At 39.8% G+C, this 10387-nt stretch overlaps 1 long non-coding RNA gene across 1 annotated transcript; it reads right to left on the bottom strand.

Annotated features, from left to right (window-relative positions):
- Positions 1-4262: 4262 nt before the first annotated feature.
- LOC307017463 lies at positions 4263-6206 on the bottom strand. The gene is made up of 3 exons (XR_013802183.1): positions 6100-6206; positions 5387-5492; positions 4263-5025 (listed from the first exon to the last, which is right to left on the bottom strand). It is a non-coding gene; the product is annotated as an uncharacterized lncRNA (long non-coding RNA).
- Between the last annotated feature and the right edge of the window lie 4181 nt (positions 6207-10387).

Consider the following 10387-nt stretch of genomic DNA (forward strand, 5'->3'; position numbering starts at 1 on the left):
GGTGCGGGAGGGGTGGTTCGGGAGGGGGAGAGACCTGGGCTCAGGGATAAATCAATACCGAGCATGCAGTGATAAATCCTCCCAGCTCCGATGACTGACTGGCCCTCACACCATTGCGCACAAAACAATCTTGGTCCCTCGTGTCATAACAGCCAAAAGCTATCACTGCTGTGGATCACCAGCATGCTGATGTGTCAGCTGAAAGTCAGCTTAAAGCCCAGCTAAAGGAGACGGCAAGACCTTGGCTCTGCTGGATGTGTAGTTGGATGTAAAGAGACGAGAGTGAAGCTTTAGGGTTAGGGTCGATGTCAGGGAATAATATGTGGTCAGATTAGTTCAAGTATCATTAGATTTAAGGAGATAACTTTATAACCAGGTATATTTATTTTACAAAGGGAATTTTCAATGTTTTGTGTCACTCCTGTCTGAAAATACTATCTAGGTCTTTTTAAGGAATGTCAGGATATAAATCAGGATATAATGATATTTGCACAAACCTTTTATATTGAATGGAATTAAATGAGGACGTCTGGTGAATTTAAGTGATACTGAAGTTGAGATGTAATATGTAAGGGTATCTAATCTAAAATGTCATATTTTGCAAGACTAGTAAAATAATTTAAAAAATATAATTAACGGATGTCACCATTTAACTTCCCCATTTATTGTCAACAATTATGTTTATTAAGTATTTCAAAATTACGGGTGTAACAGGCCGTTTCTCAATCGCGAGTACACATGCTGCAGAGCAACTATATCAAGTATACTACGTCATAGTGGGCATTTAACATGGATTTCAACAGTCCTTCGGCGCCACTTGATGACGTAGTATACTTGAAATAGTTGCTCTGCAGCAGTTTTACTTGCGATTGAGAAACGGCCACGGTATCCGTATAGAGTGGCGAAGTCCCGCCCATCTACTTCCGCCCCATTGGACTTTATTTCTGAAAAATTATGTATTGAAGTCAATGGAGAGAGAAAACGTATATTTCGATCCCGTTTGAATTGTGCCATGAATTACACATATGATGTTTGTCAATCTTAAAAAATAATTTCCATGTCAAAAAAGTCACAGTTTGACTTAAAACTATTGAAATATAAGACTATGAAAAATACGCAACTAGAAAGACTACAACTCCCAGCGTTGCGTACATTAACGTTACAACACTCGTGTTACTCACCGAAACCTTGTATAGCCGGTCCCGCATGCTGGCTCTTACGGAACCGACTTACTCCCCTTTTGTGTATGCACAGCTCTCAACATGCCCAGACTTGCAGTGATTTTCACCTCTTTTAATACGTTTCGCTTCATTCTGAACGAAAGAAGCGAAATGTGCCAACGTGACGGCCATCTTGGTGTTGGTGACGTGTGCAAGACCAGAGTGCTTCACACAAACAACTGTGTTACTTCACAGTTTTATGACACATTTGTATTTTTTTGACTTGCAAAATTATCTTTTAAATTGACAAATATCATAGGTGTAATATAGTAGTGTAGTATATGTGTAATTCGTTGCACAATTCAAACTGGATCAAAAGATAATCTTTCTCTCTCCATTGACTTCAATACATGATTTTTCCGAAATAAGGTCCCATGGAGGTCCACCGGAAAGGGAAGGACTTCGCCACTCTATTCCTCCCGACTTTTTTTATGACTGGGAAAAAGGTCTGTCACTCAGGGCAGTACCTACGGTGGACGGCAGGTGCAAACGCGGAACAACGGCCAAAAACACATACATTAGCAGGAAACAGCTACAAATCCTGAAAACAAATACAACCAAAAAACGCTGCATTTACAGAAATGATGCAAACTAAATACAACACACAAACCCCGAAAACAATCGCACCAAAAAACGCTGCAAATACCAAAACGATATGCAAAGTCCAAAGCACGTACAAATCCCAAAACACATACAAAAAAAAAACATTCCGGAAGTGCTCCAGGCCTCTAGGGGGCACGCTACGTGGAACAGATTGATGTCTGACCAGACATAGAGAGAACGAACAAGAGTGCTGCAAATTGAAGCCGGAGGAAACAAAGTAGATCGAAGTGGAAAAAGTCGATATATAAGAAGTTAAGTTTTGTTTTGATACAAAGAACGTCATATTTACCCAGCTAGCGTTAGCTTGTTTGGTAAAAGAGTCAAGAGACAGCATTGTCAAGAGACAGCATTGTGCACCGAAATGTAACTCTTGACATCATATAAATATATTATAGGTGCAGAGAGGAGTTGGTTTATTGTGCCCCAATGTAAATCCTAATGTGTAATTTAAAGGTCCCATTTCATGGCCATTTCCACTGATCAGAATTCCATTGTTGAGGTCTACTAGAATAGATTTTTATTGTGCAATTTTCCAAAATCACTTTGGTTTCTCATACAACATCTCTGTAAACTATGTGTATTCACTGAATTTCACTCTCTGCCTTTAACGGCTCGTTGTAGCTCCAATACAGTAGATGAGAGTAACACCTACGTCACTTCTGGGCAAAAATTACGGCCCCGCCCACTTTTTGGGGAAAACAACGCTGTTATTTGAATGGCGGTCAATACAAATTCTGAAGTTTTTGCCCATTCGATCAATTTTTTTTGAAAACCGTGGATTTTTGGATCTTCAAAGAGCTCGATTACGATGGCCAGTCAGGCAAACAATTACATTCGATCATTGGTAATCGACAATCGGTCTTGATATATGGTTAAATTAAAATCAGTAGGCGAGGCTGTAATTTCTCCAGCTGTTACTCTCATGAGTGAGGCGGAACATAATAGTTTTATCATGCCAAAAACCTGCTGTGTCGTTTATTGCACCTCAAACATTAAAATAAATCCAGAGTTACGTGTTTCTGTACTTCCTCTAAGAAGAAAGGACAGTAACAGAAGATCTCTTTGGCTTCAGGCTCGACCGCCATTCAAATGACAGCCGTTGTTTCCCCCAAAAGTGGGCGGGGCCGTAAAGTGACGAAGATGTTACTCTCATCTATGAAAATCGATAGCCTACTGCTATATTTAACCATATATCGAGCCCGATCGTCTATTTCTAATGGCTTAATGCAATTGTTTGCCTGTCTGGCCATTGGAATCGGGCTCTTTGAAGATCCAAAAATCTCCGGTTTTCTTAAATTTCTGATCGGATTGGCAAAAACTTCAGAATTTGTATTGACCGCTGTTCAACTGACAGCATTGTTTTCCCCCAAAAGTGGGCGGAGCCGTTATTTTTGCCCGGAAGTGACACATTTGTTACACTCATCTATAGCTCCAGCCCCCACCCTCCCTGTGAGCACAGTGTGCTCTGATTGGTTGGTTCACGTTGTGAATCGCGCTGAGCTCCGTGGAGGTGTGATTGCCTTGTTTAGCGATACACAGCGAAACACAGCCAAACTCACCCTGAGCACACACAAAGTCACAGCCAAAGTAAAAACAATAAGTGTGGCTTGATATTGAGTAAGAAAAAGGTTGATAAACACTGTGAGAATGGGTCTGCAGAGAGAATTTCGCCGCGATCCCAACTGTCTGTTATCAGCCTGCAGCCAGGGAGCAGAAATCAGCAGAGCTGCCTGCACTGGGTGTGTGTGTGGATTGGTCAATTTGGACCAATCAGCGGGGATTTAACGTAACGGCTCCGCGGACGTAACGTAACGGCTCCACGGATTGGCCCATTTAGTTCCGGGTACGTGCTTTCGTAAGCACGTACCCGGAAGAATCAAATGGATGATGACGTTTCACCAACGACGCATTTTGGGGAGGTATTTTCTGTGTTACAAGTTTTACTCGCTACAGGGTGTACTTTAAGAGTTTTGACTCTGCAGACCGTTTACACGCAGAAAAACCTTCATAACCCACAAGGGGACGGGTAATAACCGGAAAAGCATGACATGGACGGTCAACAATATAATGTACCTTGGTCAGTTTGGATTTATCGTGGCATCTATTCTTAATTAAAGTGAATTAATTTTATTTCAGTCAGTCATTTGTTGGTATGCAGGTGTGGGACATTCCAAACCTTTATCAGACCTCTCAGGCACCCACAACCAGCGCCTGATCGGGTAAGACTAATTAGAAATGTAATTATACCATGTAGGTTTGAATTTGTGAACATGAAATCAATAAATACCTTTGTGTGCACTTATTTCCTGGGTAAAAATAGGATAGAGCACAAACCCCATTCCAGGAAGAGGTCCAGTCTGCCCCGGGTCAGATCAACTTCTATAGGTAAACAATGTTGACAGTTTCATCGTGACAAAGTTGTGTGGTGTGTATCTTTATTTTACGTTTGTTTGTTTGTATAGCCTCCAATCACAGTGGGTAACATTGCCAGGAAGCAGAACAATTATACTTTCATACATTTCCAAATGACACCCACAATATCTGACATCTTAGTGAAGACGATACAAAATCACCCACAAATAGTTTTCAAAGATCAGAAATTGTTCCATTTCAAATGTTTACAAGGATTGTGCAGGAGTATGACAAAAGTGCTGTTGTCAGTTTAGAACCCAATGTATTGAAAAAAAACAGGAAGATTATCGACATCCTTTTGTAAATATGACGGTCATGCATATATCATGTATTTGAAAATAATTATTCAACTGTCTTCTCACTGCAGCAACTACACAAATGGGTATGCACTTATCATTATTGATAGCCAGTCTGAGCCAGAAGACAAAATGAAGCAACGGGATTAATTGTTACTATTACCACTTAATTGTTCTATTCTATACTGTAAATCTTATTACTAGCTTCGTCATTTAATATTACAATACATTGCTTTGTCTTCCCCAGCACAGGATACCTGACTGCGGAGGACATTGTTGCAAAACTCTCTGCAAAAAGAACAAATACATCTTGCAACAGGTTCAATATGAATAGAGCCAATGTGTGGGATGGAGCAATCCGCGGCTTCAAAGGAGCCTCATTCGACCCCTCTCATGAGATGTCAGTTAAGTTCACTGATGATGAGGGACAAACTGAGGATGGAGTGGACACTGGTGGTCCCAAGCGTGAGTTCCTGACCCTCCTTATGGAATGCCTGAGAATGAAGAAAACATCATGTCATAGCAACTGTTTGTGCCCCATGGCGGTGTGACTTTCCCAGCCGCTCACTGTCTCACAATCTGATTCTAAATGTATAATGTTCTCTATAAAGATAGAACTACTACACAATTATGAATGTATATAAATAATACACATGTTTTGTGTATTTAATCATGCATTGGTCTACAATTTAATGATGGCTTCTACATATTTCACATAAACAGACAATGAAAAAATGTGTCCTTCATGCTGATAACTAGTGTATGCATCTGCCAATTAGTATTCTAAACAGAGTAGTGTGTTGAATCCCTATTTCTTGCATTTGAAACAGATACAATACAAAAAAGTGAACTTACTATTGTGTTCAACTTCTGCCAAAAACTGTACATGTTTGCCACAGGAGCCACAGAACACTTGAACTGTCCCCAGATGTTGGCCACAGAAAGGACAAAACATGGCAGCCTGAAAAGACATACATTGATGTAGTAAATCCATTTAATCAAAAACACATAGTCTAAATAGTGGTTAGCTAAATAAATATAAAGGTACATCATGTTTACCGTTGAATCTGTGTTTAGTCTCTCTCTCTCCTTGAATGTCTTCTCTATATTTGTTCTTGAGCATGTCTAATGCAAACTACAATCCTGTCATTACTTTGTCCCTCTTCACATGTTGTCACTTCTCTTCTCTCTCTCTCTCTCTCTCTCTCTCTCTCTCTCTCTCTCTCTCTCTCTCTCTCTCTCTCTCTCTCTCTCTCTCTCTCTCAATTTAATAGCTTTATTAGCATGACCATAGTTACAGGCAATTGCTAAAGCTCTGTATAGTTGCAACATCTATACACAAATACATACATATAAACAAACTGCTGAGAATTCAAATGTCCTTTTTCCGCGGTACTCACTTATGGCCCGTGTTATTTGCCTGCACTCGATTTGTCATCTCTTTTAACAATGTTCTTCCCTCACTTTATCTTCTCTTCACGTGAAGCTCTCCTCAGCTGGTGTAGTAGTTAGGCACGCTAATGCTAGCTATATAAATATGACGCTCTATGTATAAAAACAAAACTTACCTTCTTATATCTTTCTCCACTTAAATGAACTTTATTTCCTCCCGATTTCCATCACTCTTGTTCGTTCTCTCTATGTCTGGTCAGACATCAATCTGTTCCACGTAGCGTGTCCCCTAGAGGCCTCGAGCACTTCCGGAATCTTTTTAGTATGTGTTTTGGGATTTGTACGTGCTTTGGACTTTACATATCGTTTTGGTATTTGCAGCGTTTTTTTGTTGCGTTTGTTTTCGGGGTTTGTGTGTTGTATTTAGTTTGCATCATTTCTGTAAATGCAGCATTTTTCTGTTGTAGTTGTTTTCAGGGTTTGTTTGTTTTTCATTTCATTATTTGCAGGTGTCCCTCTTGCTCGCTCGCGGGAGTGTCAGCCTCACTCGCTCGCGGAGTCTGTCTGTGCGCCCTTGAAAAGTGTCTGACACTTTGGGGCGGAGCCACTGGACTTTGATTGACAGCTGCCAGGAAGCCCAGAGTTGCCAGGTTTGATAAATACCTGAACTATCAATTAATTTGATATACAAAAATGACACATTAATTCTAGGAGAGTAATGCTTTTACAAACACTATAGTAATAATATGCATTCATTATGACAATATCATACTATTACTATAGGAGTGTTCTATAGTGTGTTCAAAAAACAACTACAGAAACACTATATTTTACTATGGTAATACTATTTCAAATAATATAGTCTTAATACGGAAACACCAAAAAAAAAACCTACAGTAGTACTTTTACAAACACTATATAATAATATGCATTCACTATGACAATATCATGCTATTACTATAGGAGTGGTCTACAGTGTGTTTAAAAAACAACTATGAAACACTATATATATATTATACTATAGTTATACTATTTAAAATAATATAGGAATACTACAAAGATCTAGATACATAGTATTACTATTGAAATGTTATAGGGCTACTATAGCTAATAAAAGGACACTACAGAAAAAACTATAGTAATACGATTGCAGGTGAAAAATACTACAAACTTACTATAGGACACTATACCACTCTTACAGTATACCATAGTAATACTATAGTTCATTTATAGTTCATTTCGTAAGAGGTGCATACAGCAGACAGTAGCTAGCAGTTTTCGACAGATACAGCCCACTCAAAAATATATTTTTATATAAAACTAATTAATATATATATATATATACAAATATAATGTTTTTTATGGACATCTTTACCATTCAATCTCGTCCAACTGATATTGCTGCTGTCCAAGGGTGTAACTTTGGTTTGAGAAGTGGGGGGGACACAAAACGGGGGGTCCTCCGCAACGAAACATTGTTCTCGATTTAATTCCATTTCCTGCCTTTCTACAAATAGGGACTATGGTGTTAACTAATCCAAGAAAAATGTGTAGTGTATATAATGAGTGTGCAAACTTATCTATCAATGAACCTGTTTTATTTGTGATGACCTCACATCCTCTAGGGGGGTCCGGGGGCACGCACCCCCGGTAAGATTTCTTTCTTTAAATTGAAGTTAAAGGCATCAATCTGGTGCACAAATTAAGAGATTTATGATACAGCTCTCAACACTCATATAAAACAGACCTGTATATATTTCAATACTCCAAAAACCATTAGAATATGCTCACAACCAATAACACATCATTGATATACTCCTCTCTCCTATCTTTATCTTACCTAGTCTGCATTCTTTCTTTTTATTTATGCATATTTTACTAATCACTCCCCTTTCAAACTGTGTTTTAATTTTTTTACATTGGAATTATATTATTTATAAAAACTATATTAAATAGATGGAAATATTTGTTTAGACCAAACCGTTTGAGACCCACTGAGATAACTTAGACGAAAATGTATAATATAATCACTCAGCGAACCCTTTACCTCCCTGAGCTGATGTAATCTCAGCCTCTCAGTCCGACAGGAGAGGACTCTCCCTCTCCTTATTGTTGAAACAGCTTCTAATCTCCGTTAGCTCCGAGCTAGCACCAGATGCTAACAACAACCCCTGTAACTCTCTCTGTCTCTCCCTGTCTCTCTCACACACAAAATGCCCTCCTGCCACACACACACATTCGTGACGATGACCACTTGCATAAAAAAAAAAACACATTTGAAAAGTGGGGGGGACATGTCCCCCCTGTCCCCAGTGGAAATTACGCCCATGCTGCTGTCACTCCTCGGCTCTTGGTAGTTCAGGCATTTATCAAACCTGGCAACTCCAGGTTTCCTGGCAGCTGTCAATCAAAGTCCAGTGGCTCCGCCCCAAAGTTTCAGAAACTTTTCGCGCGCGCAGACAGACTCCACGAGCGAGTGAGGCTGACACTCCCGCGAGCGAGCAAGAGGGCTGTCTCTGCTCGAGGGGGTTTAATCTGCGTGCAAGGGTCATTTCATGAGTATGTAAAAGCACGTTTTCCGCTCGTGACTCGTGAGTAGCTTGTTTTGCGCGCTAAAATATTGACCCAAAGCTGACTCCATACTTACACTATAATCCAGGGGGCGGTATTGCGCCTAAAAGCTGTTTGCCAACCGCCCTTAAACAACAAAACGAACAAAATACAAGAAGAAGAAAAGTTAGTATGCCAATTTCAGATAACACACAGGAGCTAGAAGACCCACCTGCTTCGTTTCAATCAGCTGTATGGGAAAATATCGGGTTCCCTGTGGACTACAATAACGATGGAGAGCGAGTGGTGGATCGGACGAGGACGGTGTGTCGGCGTTGTTCGACAGCGGTGCGGTATGCTAATGGTAACACACGTCAAACATGCTAAATCATATCAGAAGGCTTCAGCCAGATTTGCCAATCATCGGAGCCCGGCAAAAGGCAACATCAGTTCAACAGCTTATCCCCGCTGATTTTAAGAAGCCAATAGACTTGAAAGCCGAGAGACCAAAAGCAATAACGGAAGCTATTGGCATATATATTTCAACGGCTATGCGCTCTGGAAACACTTTCTTATTGTTTATTTTGTAATATTTTCAAGACATTCTTTTTAGTTTTACAGCTTGATGAAACCTTTTTGTTTGACATCAGCCATTAGCCTATAGATAATATGGCCATCTGAGTGTGTGTCGTACTGTTTGTGGTTAACTGTGTAATACGGTTAATTATTCAAAAATTAGAGTTCTTTATTTTTATACTGAAACTTGCACTGCTGTTCAAAAATAAATAACAGCAAACCTGGAATTATGCATTTGGGACTTTTTTTTGCTTTTTCTTGTTGTACCGAACCCGTACCGAACCGTGAATTATGTGAACCGTTACACCCCTAATACAAATCCATTATGCAAATAGACCAGTGCACCAAAACGTACAACTATTTATTTTTATTTCTGAAAGAAGCCATGCTATGGTAGCAAATTAATCAAAACTATCAAAATTGACCATTGCAGAAAAAACACGAGGACTTGTCATGTAGCTTTTGATAAAATATCTGTTAATTCCAACAAATAGTTACGCCTATTTCAAACCAGCACAGGTTTTGACACCCTATAAAGAAGTAGCTCCTAGCCACATCAAAACTATTTATAACGTATCGAAGGTTGACTCTGCAACGTTGACTCGCAGTGACAGATGTGAGAGGCTTTGTAATGGAAGCAGAGTCTGGGTCAGTCGACAGTGATAGCTTGATGTGTCTCAACACATTGACTCGTCCCGACTTCAGCCGAACCAGGGAGGCATTTATGAAAGAAAGACGTGTATCTTTGTGATTGAACACAAGGCCGTTTCACACCACCCTCTCTGAACACGTCAGCGATCGGTCCGCAATGTTTTGACTAAAACACCAAAGGCACTATTACACGGCTGAGCAAGGCCGCTGCTGTTGGTATCAGGTCGGTCGACTTTGGCATGTTGATGTATTAAGGGTGTCTTCATTCAAACAGTGTTTGGGCTTTGGTGCAAGGCCACAGCACAGGTTGCTATTTGAAAAATCAATAGCAGTCAAGCAGTTTGTATATATGAAAAGGATCAAATCTGCTGCACCAGAAAGCAAGTACAGCCATTTGGAATCTGGTGGTAACTAACACAATAAACTACATGGTTGTTTTTCTTGTATACATACACAATCTCTCAGAAATATATTTAATACACTATCAAAACAGATTGGACATGGTTTACTGCATCCAAGTACTGGTGAGTAGTGTAGCGTGCTGAAATGGAGGCTACAGTGTTTTCAGGAATGATATACTGTTCTACATTCACACGGCTGATGCATTTTTTATGTTCAAAAGCTGAGAGGCTTTCTCACCTTCAATTTTAAAAGTGTTTACTCAGCAGCAGTCCTGAGAGCTGATAA

This window comes from Notothenia rossii, assembly GCF_949606895.1.
Source record: "Notothenia rossii genome assembly, chromosome: 8".
Lineage (NCBI taxonomy): Eukaryota > Metazoa > Chordata > Actinopteri > Perciformes > Nototheniidae > Notothenia > Notothenia rossii.